General features: G+C 34.2%; 1 non-coding gene across 1 annotated transcript; it reads left to right on the top strand.

Annotated features, from left to right (window-relative positions):
• The first annotated feature begins 5,020 nt into the window (after positions 1–5,020).
• On the top strand, positions 5,021–5,127 carry LOC128287426 (small nucleolar RNA R71). Its single transcript, XR_008278126.1, has one exon. It is a non-coding gene; the product is annotated as a small nucleolar RNA R71 (small nucleolar RNA).
• Positions 5,128–9,023: the final 3,896 nt, after the last annotated feature.

Genomic DNA, 9,023 nt, shown 5'->3' with positions numbered 1-9,023 from the left:
GTTGAACAATTCGGATCAATCCTCGATATTTAATGGTTTCACAGACACACCCCACCATCATACTTCGTTTAGTTCGGCTCTCTTGTACACATGGTGAACACTTAGTACCACTCATGCGACCTAACCGATTTGTCTCAGTAGCTCTCTTGTCTACATGGTGTCCTTCACTTGGAATCACACATGCGACCTAGCTACATTTATCTTTCACGTAGCTCTCTTGTCTACATGGTGTCCTTCACTTGGAATCACGCATGCGACCTAGCTACATTTATCTTTCACGTAGCTCTCTTGTCTACATGGGATACATCTCGTATCACACATGTGACCTAGCTACTACAGGGTGTCTCGTAGCTTTCTTGTACACATGATGTGCACTCAGCATCATACATGTGACCTAGCTACACTCCTCTATTTCATTCGATCTCTCAAATGTTCAACAGGATCTCTCTCTATATTTATTTCCATTCTTCCAATAGTCGATTTACATTTTAACATCAGCTAGTATATTTATATAATAGGCTGAAATATAAGAATGTACATGAAATTTTGTAATATTTACATACAAACTTACCTTGGTGCAAAATGTGAAAATTTTGCAATTTAGTCCAAAACTTTTTCCTTCCCGTTCGAGATCAATTCGCGTCTTTCTTGATCTATAATAACACATTTAGCTCATTTAATACTCATAATATTTATTTCAATCCAAAAATCACATCATGGAAAAATTACATTTTGCCCCTAACTTTACAAAATTACAATTTTGCCCCTAGGCTCGGAATTTAATTTCAGCCCTTATTCTTATGTTTTATGATATGCTGAACATTTTCTCTTCTACAACAACATCAAATTCTCACTCTATCATATAGTTATGAACAATAGGTATTTTCTGATTATCTTGCTTTTACTCGTTTTCACTTAAAACCGAGTAGCACAAGTTATTTAACATAATTTAAAACCTCATATTCTATCATAAAACATCAAAATACACAAATTTCACCTATGGGTATTTTTCCAAATATGAACCCTAGGTTAAATTATTACTAGCATAAGCTTAATCGAGCTTAGGATTCCAAAAACGTAAAGAACATTAAAAGCGGGCTTGGAATCACTTACTATGGAGCTTGAAAATTGAAGAAACCCTAGCTATGGGGAGAGGAGAATTCGGCAGCAACTAAGGAGGATGATGATCAATTTTGTGTTATTTTTCCCATTTTATTTCATTTAATATCCAAATGACCAAAATGCCCTCCTTACTAAACTTTCAAAAATTCCTTCCATGTCCTAATTTTGTCCATGAACTTAAAATTGGTCAAATTGCTATTTAAGACCTCCTAATTAATATTCCAAAACAATTTCATACTAAAAACTTCCGGGATGCAAATTTTGCAACTTATTCGATTTAGTCCCTACTTTCAATTTAAGCACTTTAGGCATAGAATTTCATCACGAAATTTTCACAAATCATGCAATCATATCATAAACCCCAAAATAATTATAAAAAAATTATTTCTATCTCGGATTTGTGGTCATGAAACCACTATTCCGATTAGGCCCTAATTCGGGTTGTCACAAATAATACCAACTATCATAAAGGAATTTTTTCCTTTGTTGGTATGTTATTTCTCGAGGAATTACTCCACATGCAAGATAATTGGAAAAATCAGCAAACCAATGTGTTTTATGAATTCGATTTACCTCAAATAAGTGCTCATCTGGAAAATTCTCGTTGATAGGCACACATGACTGAGTTACCTCATCTTGTTCCAACCTTGACAAATGATCAGCTATTTGATTTTTGACACCTTTTTTATCTTGGATCTCAAGGCCAAATTCTTGGAGTAAAAGGATCCAACGAATTAGCCTTGATTTCGAATCTTTCTTCGTGAGTAGTATTTAATGACCGCATGGCCGGTAAATACTATAACTTTGGTACCAATAAGATATGAGCGGAAATTGTCAAAAGTAAAAACTATGGCAAAGAGTTCCTTTTCGATTACCGTATAATTGAGTTGGGCTCCTATCAAAGTTCTACTTGCGTAGTAAATAGGGCGAAACATTTTGTTTCTTTTTTGACCCATCACAACTCCAATAGCATAGTCACTTGCATCTTACATCAACTCAAAAGGTGGGTTCCAATCAGGTGTAATGATTATTGGGGTTGAGATTAACCCTTTTTTTAGATCTTCAAAAGCTTCCAAACATGCTTTGTTACTGTATCTTTCTCTAGCAACAAACACAACGGTTTAGAAATTTTTGAAAAATCTTTGATAAACCTTCGATAGAAACTAGCATGGCGTAAGAAACTTCTGACTCCTTTCACATTCATTAGGGCCGGTAATCTTTCAATTATGTCCACCTTTGCTTTATCGAATTCAATTCCTCTTTTCGAGATTTTATGCCCTAAGACAATCCCTTCCTTAACCATAAAATGGCATTTTTCCCAATTAAGGACAAGATTTGTCTCTTCGCATTTCTTCAGTACCTTAGCCAAATTACTCAAAAAAATATCATAAGTGTTACCAAAAATAGAAAACTCATCCATGTAAATCTCAACAAAATTTTCGACCATATTAGTAAATATTGCCATCATGCATCGTTGAAAAGTTGCAGGTGCATTGCATAAACCAAAAGGCATTCGCCTAAAAGCAAATGTATCTTATGGACAAGTAAAGGCTGTTTTATGTTGGTCCTTCAGGGCTACAACTATTTGGTTATATCCAGAATAGCCATCTAAAAAATAATAGAATCCATTACCTGCCAGTCGATCTAACATCTGATCCATAAAAGGCAATGGAAAGTGGTCCTTCCGAAAGGCTTTGTTCAACTTTTTGTAATCAATACAGATTCTCCAACTAGTAACAGTTCTCGTTGGAATTAACTTATTACACTTATTTTCAGCAATTGTTATTCCACCTTTCTTTGGCAAACACTGCACCGAACTTACCCATGAACTATCTGAAATAGGATAGATGATTCCTGCATCTAACCATTTGATCACTTTCTCACAACTTCTTTCATAATAGGATTGAGCCTCATTTTCCCATCAAATCGAGCTCTTTCTCCTTTTTCAAAAATAATTTTATGTATGTAAAAAGAAGGGTTTATACCTCGAATATCAGCTATGGTCCAACCAATGGCTTTCTTAAATTTCTTTAAAACAGCAATTAGTTGCTCCTCTTGATCTTTCGTCAGTTTTGCTAAAATAATCACAGGCAAAGTAGAACAATCACCTAAATAAATGTATTTCAAATAGGTGGTTCTTCGATTATGAACTTGGGTTGCACAATTTCTCCAACTTCTAACTTCAACTGTTCAAACTGTGTGGATTGAATAAAACTTCTCGGATTGGATTCCATCAAAGCCATGCTTTCTTCACCTTCTTTATCCTCCAAAGGTCAAGATCTAAAGCTTTCTTCAATGGATCTTCTTCAAAATTTCTTTCCATAGAAACCAAGGTTTCTATCTCTTCCATAACTGAACACTCTTCTACCGGATCGAGAAATTTCATTGCTTTAAGAATGTTAAAGGTTACCTGATCGTCTTGAACTCGCATGGTGAGTTCACCTTTCTGCACATCAATTAAAGTTCTTCCCGTGGCTAAGAAAGGTCTCCCAAGGATGATCGACACTTTTTTATCTGCTTCAAAATCTAAGACAATGAAATTAGCAGGAAAAATAAATTTATCGACTCTTACCAAAATATCCTCGATCTTTTTTTGGGGATATGCTAAAGATCGATCTGCTAGCTGAAGCGTCACAGTTGTAGGTCTTACTTCACCTATCCCTAACATCTTGAAAATAGACTTAGGCATCAAGTTGATACTCGCTCCTAAGTCACATAAGGCTTTACCAAAGTAAGATTCACCAATGTTACAAGGTATAGCAAAACTTCCCGAGTCCTTCAATTTCGGTGGCAGTTTGTTCTACAAGAACGCACTGCACTCTCACTCAGTCTTTTCTTCTTGGACAATATATCCTTTATAAACTTCACATAATGCTGCATTTGTTCTAAAGCCTTCACCAATGGAATATTGATGTGTAACTGCTTCAGAACATCCAAAAACTTCTTCAATTGCACCTCCTGCTTCTACTTGTGTTGCTGCAATCTTTGCAGATATGGAGGTGATGGAACTTTCGGTTGAATCGAAAAACTTTTCTAAGTAGGTAAACCTATATCCAAAGAAGATGTTAAAGTATCTGAATGCACTAAGTTAGGATTTACCTTGTCAGTCTTTATAGATTCTAATTCTTTTGGTGTAGGAATTTCAACAACTGGTTGATTCTTCTCAACGGACTTATCTTCAAAACCAATCAATCGGGGTTCCAAAATTTTTCCACTTCACAATGCCACTGCCTTGGTATGTTCTTTACCCAAATTTCTTGTCTATTACAAAGCTCCATAGCTAACTGACCCATTTGGTTTTCCAAATTTTTCAGTGTTGCTGCTTGGATTTGGATCAAAGCGTCATTCTTTTCCATGTTCGCTTTCAACAAGTTCTTCAAACTATTTGATACCTCAGCTTGAGATGGTTTTGGAGGTTGCTGATTAAACCCTTGAGATTGGTTGGGTTTATGCTGCAATAAGTTGTTATTCAGTCCGTTTCCTTGTTTACTCCAAGAAAAGTTAGGATGATTACGCCATAAAGGATTGTAGAAGTACACTGACTGGGGATTTGATAGACAATTCTCAAAAGAATAACCTTCCCCATAGTACACACAGAAAACTACTTTATACGGACTTGGTGGTTAAGCTGCAAAATTATTAGCACTATTAACATAGAGGAAATAGATGATACCTGAGCTGATAACGATGTGAGGTCGTCAACTTCATGAACTCTGGCTACACGTCTTCCTGAAGCTATTCAATTTGTTGGCCATTATTTCTCACGATCCTCTTGATGATCTCATAAGCCTCATTATAAGACATAGAAAAATTTGCACCATTCGCAAAAGCATCTACCATCAATCTTGAATGTGCATTGAGACCATTATAGGATGTCTCCAACTGGATACAATGAGGAATCCTATGATGAGGACACTTATGAAGTAACTCCTTGAATCATTCCCAAGCCTTATACAAAGACTCATCATCCAATTATTAGAAAGTTGTGATCTCGTTCCTCAACTTAGCATTTTTGCTAGGCGAGAAATACTTAACCAAAAATCTCTCTGCTAATTCTTGCCATATAGATATGTAACTTTGTGGTAGTAAATTGAGCCATGCTCGTGCTTGATCTCACAATGAGTATGGAAACAACTTCAACCTCAGTGCATCTTCAGTTACACCAGCTATCTTAAATGAATCACTCACATCCGTAAACAATCGAAGGTGGAGATGTGGATCTTCCGTGGTCATACCACTGAATTTTCCCACCGTTTGGAGCATTTGAAACATCAGTAGTTTCAATTCAAGTTGGGTTGCCTTAATAGCTGGCCTTTTAATTCCTAGATTTAACTCACTGAAAAGTGGCACAGCATATTTTCTGATGCATTCATCCCTATCATCGGCAATAAGGATAGGATTTCATACATCTTCGGCTTCATTACCTTGGTCACCTTGGTCTTGATTCTGATTTCCGAGGTCCATCTCAACTTGTCTTTGAGCTATTCGTTCACGTCTTCTTTGTCTGAAAGTTCACTCAATTTCAGGGTCTATAGGGAGTAAATTGATAATTCTATCTATGCTCATAAACCCTTAAAAAGAAAATCACAAAATTAAAAAGAATAAGTTAGTAATGTTAGCAATAAGTCAAATTGAAAATAAATAATTTCACAAAAGAAATGACTATGGCAACAGTTGACAATTCCCTGGCAGTAGCGCCAAAAACTTGTAACACTTAGGTTTGTGCAAGTGTACACAGTCGTTATCAAGTAATAAGTAAGTATCGAGTTATCGTCTCCACGGGGATTGTATTTGTGATAAGTCACTTAATTTGTAAAATCATATTAACAGTTTGGTAAATAAAAACACAATATAGTTGAAAAGTGATTATTAAAATATATTAAACTAAATGCAATGATCCCTGACACAAATTATCCTAAGTATGCAAACTATATGAATGAAATAGATTTTAGCAAAATTAAACACAATTTGCAACAATTATAACATAAATAAACTAGGACAATTACTTTAATTAAACTCAATTTATTATCAACATGCTTAATAATATTCGGAAAAACATTCCATGACAACTCGATCTTTCATGAGTTTGGAAACCACATTAGGCCCTTTCGGAATCCTTTACTTAGCAAATATGCATTTTACTGATCCTTATTTACTAAGGGTTTCTTAGTATTCGTTCGAGGTAACAGGGACGTGTTAGGTTTGAAATAGTTTAATCACACAAATCTAAAAACTATGTAGATAACAGAGCTTGGTTAGGGTTGTTATGCAACCTGCAATAACCTGATCTAAATTGATCATGCACATTTTAATTATGCGTCCACTAGTCGTCGTCTGGTTAGGATCGCTCAGCTAATTTAGGTGCATTTCAATCACGTATGAACGAAATATAGACTTGATTTTAATTGAAAACATGATCGATTGAGGCACAAACATTATAAGCATGAATCTAATAAATATTATTTAATCAAAGCAATCATCGTAGCTTGAATAGAATTAAGCTATCATTGTTGTAAACAAGAACATTGAACACATAGCAAACATTTTTAAATTAAATTAAAGAAAAGAAAGATTAAACCCAATTGAGAGTGGCTGTCACCCAAGACTCTGACTGACGAGGCTCCTTCATTCATTTGCTTTACTCTTTTGCTGATGGCTCCCCAAGGTGGCTGACCAAGGGTTCTTTAAGAGGCTCAAATGCTAAAATTCTTATGAAAAGATGATGATAGGCATGGGGAGAAAAGAAGAATGCTAAGAGAATTTAGAATGGAGAGAATGATGAATGATGAGGGATGATTAGAAATGTGAGAATGATGGTCTTATTTATAAGTGAGGAGAGGGGGATAGTTTACTAAAAATAGGAGTTTTCATCTTTTGAAGCATCTTCCATGGGTGGCCGGCCATAAATTGAGCAAGTTGAGCCGATTTTTGCTTGATTTTTGGTCAATTTGAATGTCACAACAACTCAGAACTGAAACTCGGTCAAGTGCAAATCTTCAGGTAAATCTCTAATTTCTTCAAATCTTCAAGGACCTTGTGCAATTAAACCAAAAAGTGGTTTATGGACAGCCATATGCAGCTGAATTTTAGGTTGACTTGGTCCCCAATTTGAACGGTTTTGTAATCCATCAAAGCTATCAGACCTATCCAGAATAAATCAAAAAGTTAGAGGACCAAAGAATAAAATTTATCCAATTTAATTAACTAATTTAAAACCCAAATTATTAATGAAATATTTTAAAATGAATTATCAAATATAATTTTATATTTTATTATTTAATTTAATCATGCATGACCCACTTTATATCTTAAAAAATATAATATATTCAAATTAATATAAAATACGCCATTTATTGCATGAAAACTATATAATAAAGCATAAAATCACATTTTAATAATTTCTATGTCCTAATTTCATATTTTCACATATTTCATTAATTTAGTAAACAATTACTTAGTTTTAACAACAAATTTAAGTGAAAAGGTGATAAATTACATAGGAAAAATCCTATATATTTTTTCGTTTACAACACCTATACAATTCAAATGGCACATAATATGGCATAAATATGCATTCAACTAACCTCAACCAAATATAATTCATACCATCTCCATACCAAAAAAAAACAAGGCACACAAGTACCACATTAGGCTATTCAATTTTATACAAAATTCACATTCTCAATTCACTTAACTAGTTAACTTCATATATGCACTTTCATTTATACATCACTTTACCTAAATCACAAACATACCAATTTTCAATTATCAACTATATGATACTCAAATTACCAAATGCATAACAAAGGTCATTTGCACATATATATACATCACCAAATATACCAAAATAAGCCAACTCTCGTGGCTATACATAAGACCAAACACTTAACATTTACAAGGCAATTCAAATGGCTAAATTCATTACCAAACCATAAACAAAAAAGACCATAATTCTTATACAAGCCATATAACCAAATACATAAACTCAAAACTACCAAAGTAAAAGCTCGATAGTGTGATGCAATCTCCGACTACTCCTAATTCTAGCTAGCTTCAAAATTCACTATAAAACATGGAAAAGTAAACAAAGTAAGCTATAAAGCTTAGTAAGCTCGTATAGTTAATAAGTGAAACTCACCATTTAATCACCATTCAAGTAATATAACATAGTAAACTTCAAAATCATGTAATTATAAGATTAACATATATTCAATCACATAATTTAATCAAGATCTCATAACTTCCATAGTTTTAATGCTCGTATAGTTTCCGCACATACCTGTACTAATACGTATCTATTTCTCACCATTTCATATCTTCGATATACCCATTGAACCATTTGGAATACTATCAGATACTCGGGAATCTCGCACCCTAAGTGCCAATACATAGTCGAAGCTATCTCAATCTTATATCACATATAATTCTCACTCTCGAGCTATCAACGGGTTTGCTCACACAAGTTGACGGTCATGGCGTAGCTACACAGTGCTGCTCACACAAGCTAACGAGAATCAGCAACACATGTCGGATAACTCAATCACCGGTTGGATGTACGGACCAGCACCCAAATCACATAACCCCTAATGAAATGTCATTTGTATCCTAATCTATTCCTAAGGTTCAACCCGGATTTCCCAATGCCGAATCTTTGTCAAATATATCTGCAAGGTCGTATTTCACAAATAATTCAATAATAATCAATTAAAATACAATTATATTAATGCTTATTAACATACGAACTTATTTTGAAAGCAAAAATAATGAAATGAGTTAATTAGTCCAACACTTTGTTTTGCCCCGATCTAAATCCGAATTTCACTTTTCTTGATCTATATGTAATAAAAATTAATTTATTTAATTTTCATTCTATTCAATTTAGCCCAAAATGCATATTATGG

This window comes from Gossypium arboreum, chromosome 13, assembly GCF_025698485.1.
Source record: "Gossypium arboreum isolate Shixiya-1 chromosome 13, ASM2569848v2, whole genome shotgun sequence".
In the NCBI taxonomy this organism is placed as follows: Eukaryota; Viridiplantae; Streptophyta; class Magnoliopsida; order Malvales; family Malvaceae; genus Gossypium; species Gossypium arboreum.
The sequence above is the reverse complement of the archived record's forward strand: the minus strand, read 5'-3'. Positions and strand labels throughout refer to the sequence as shown.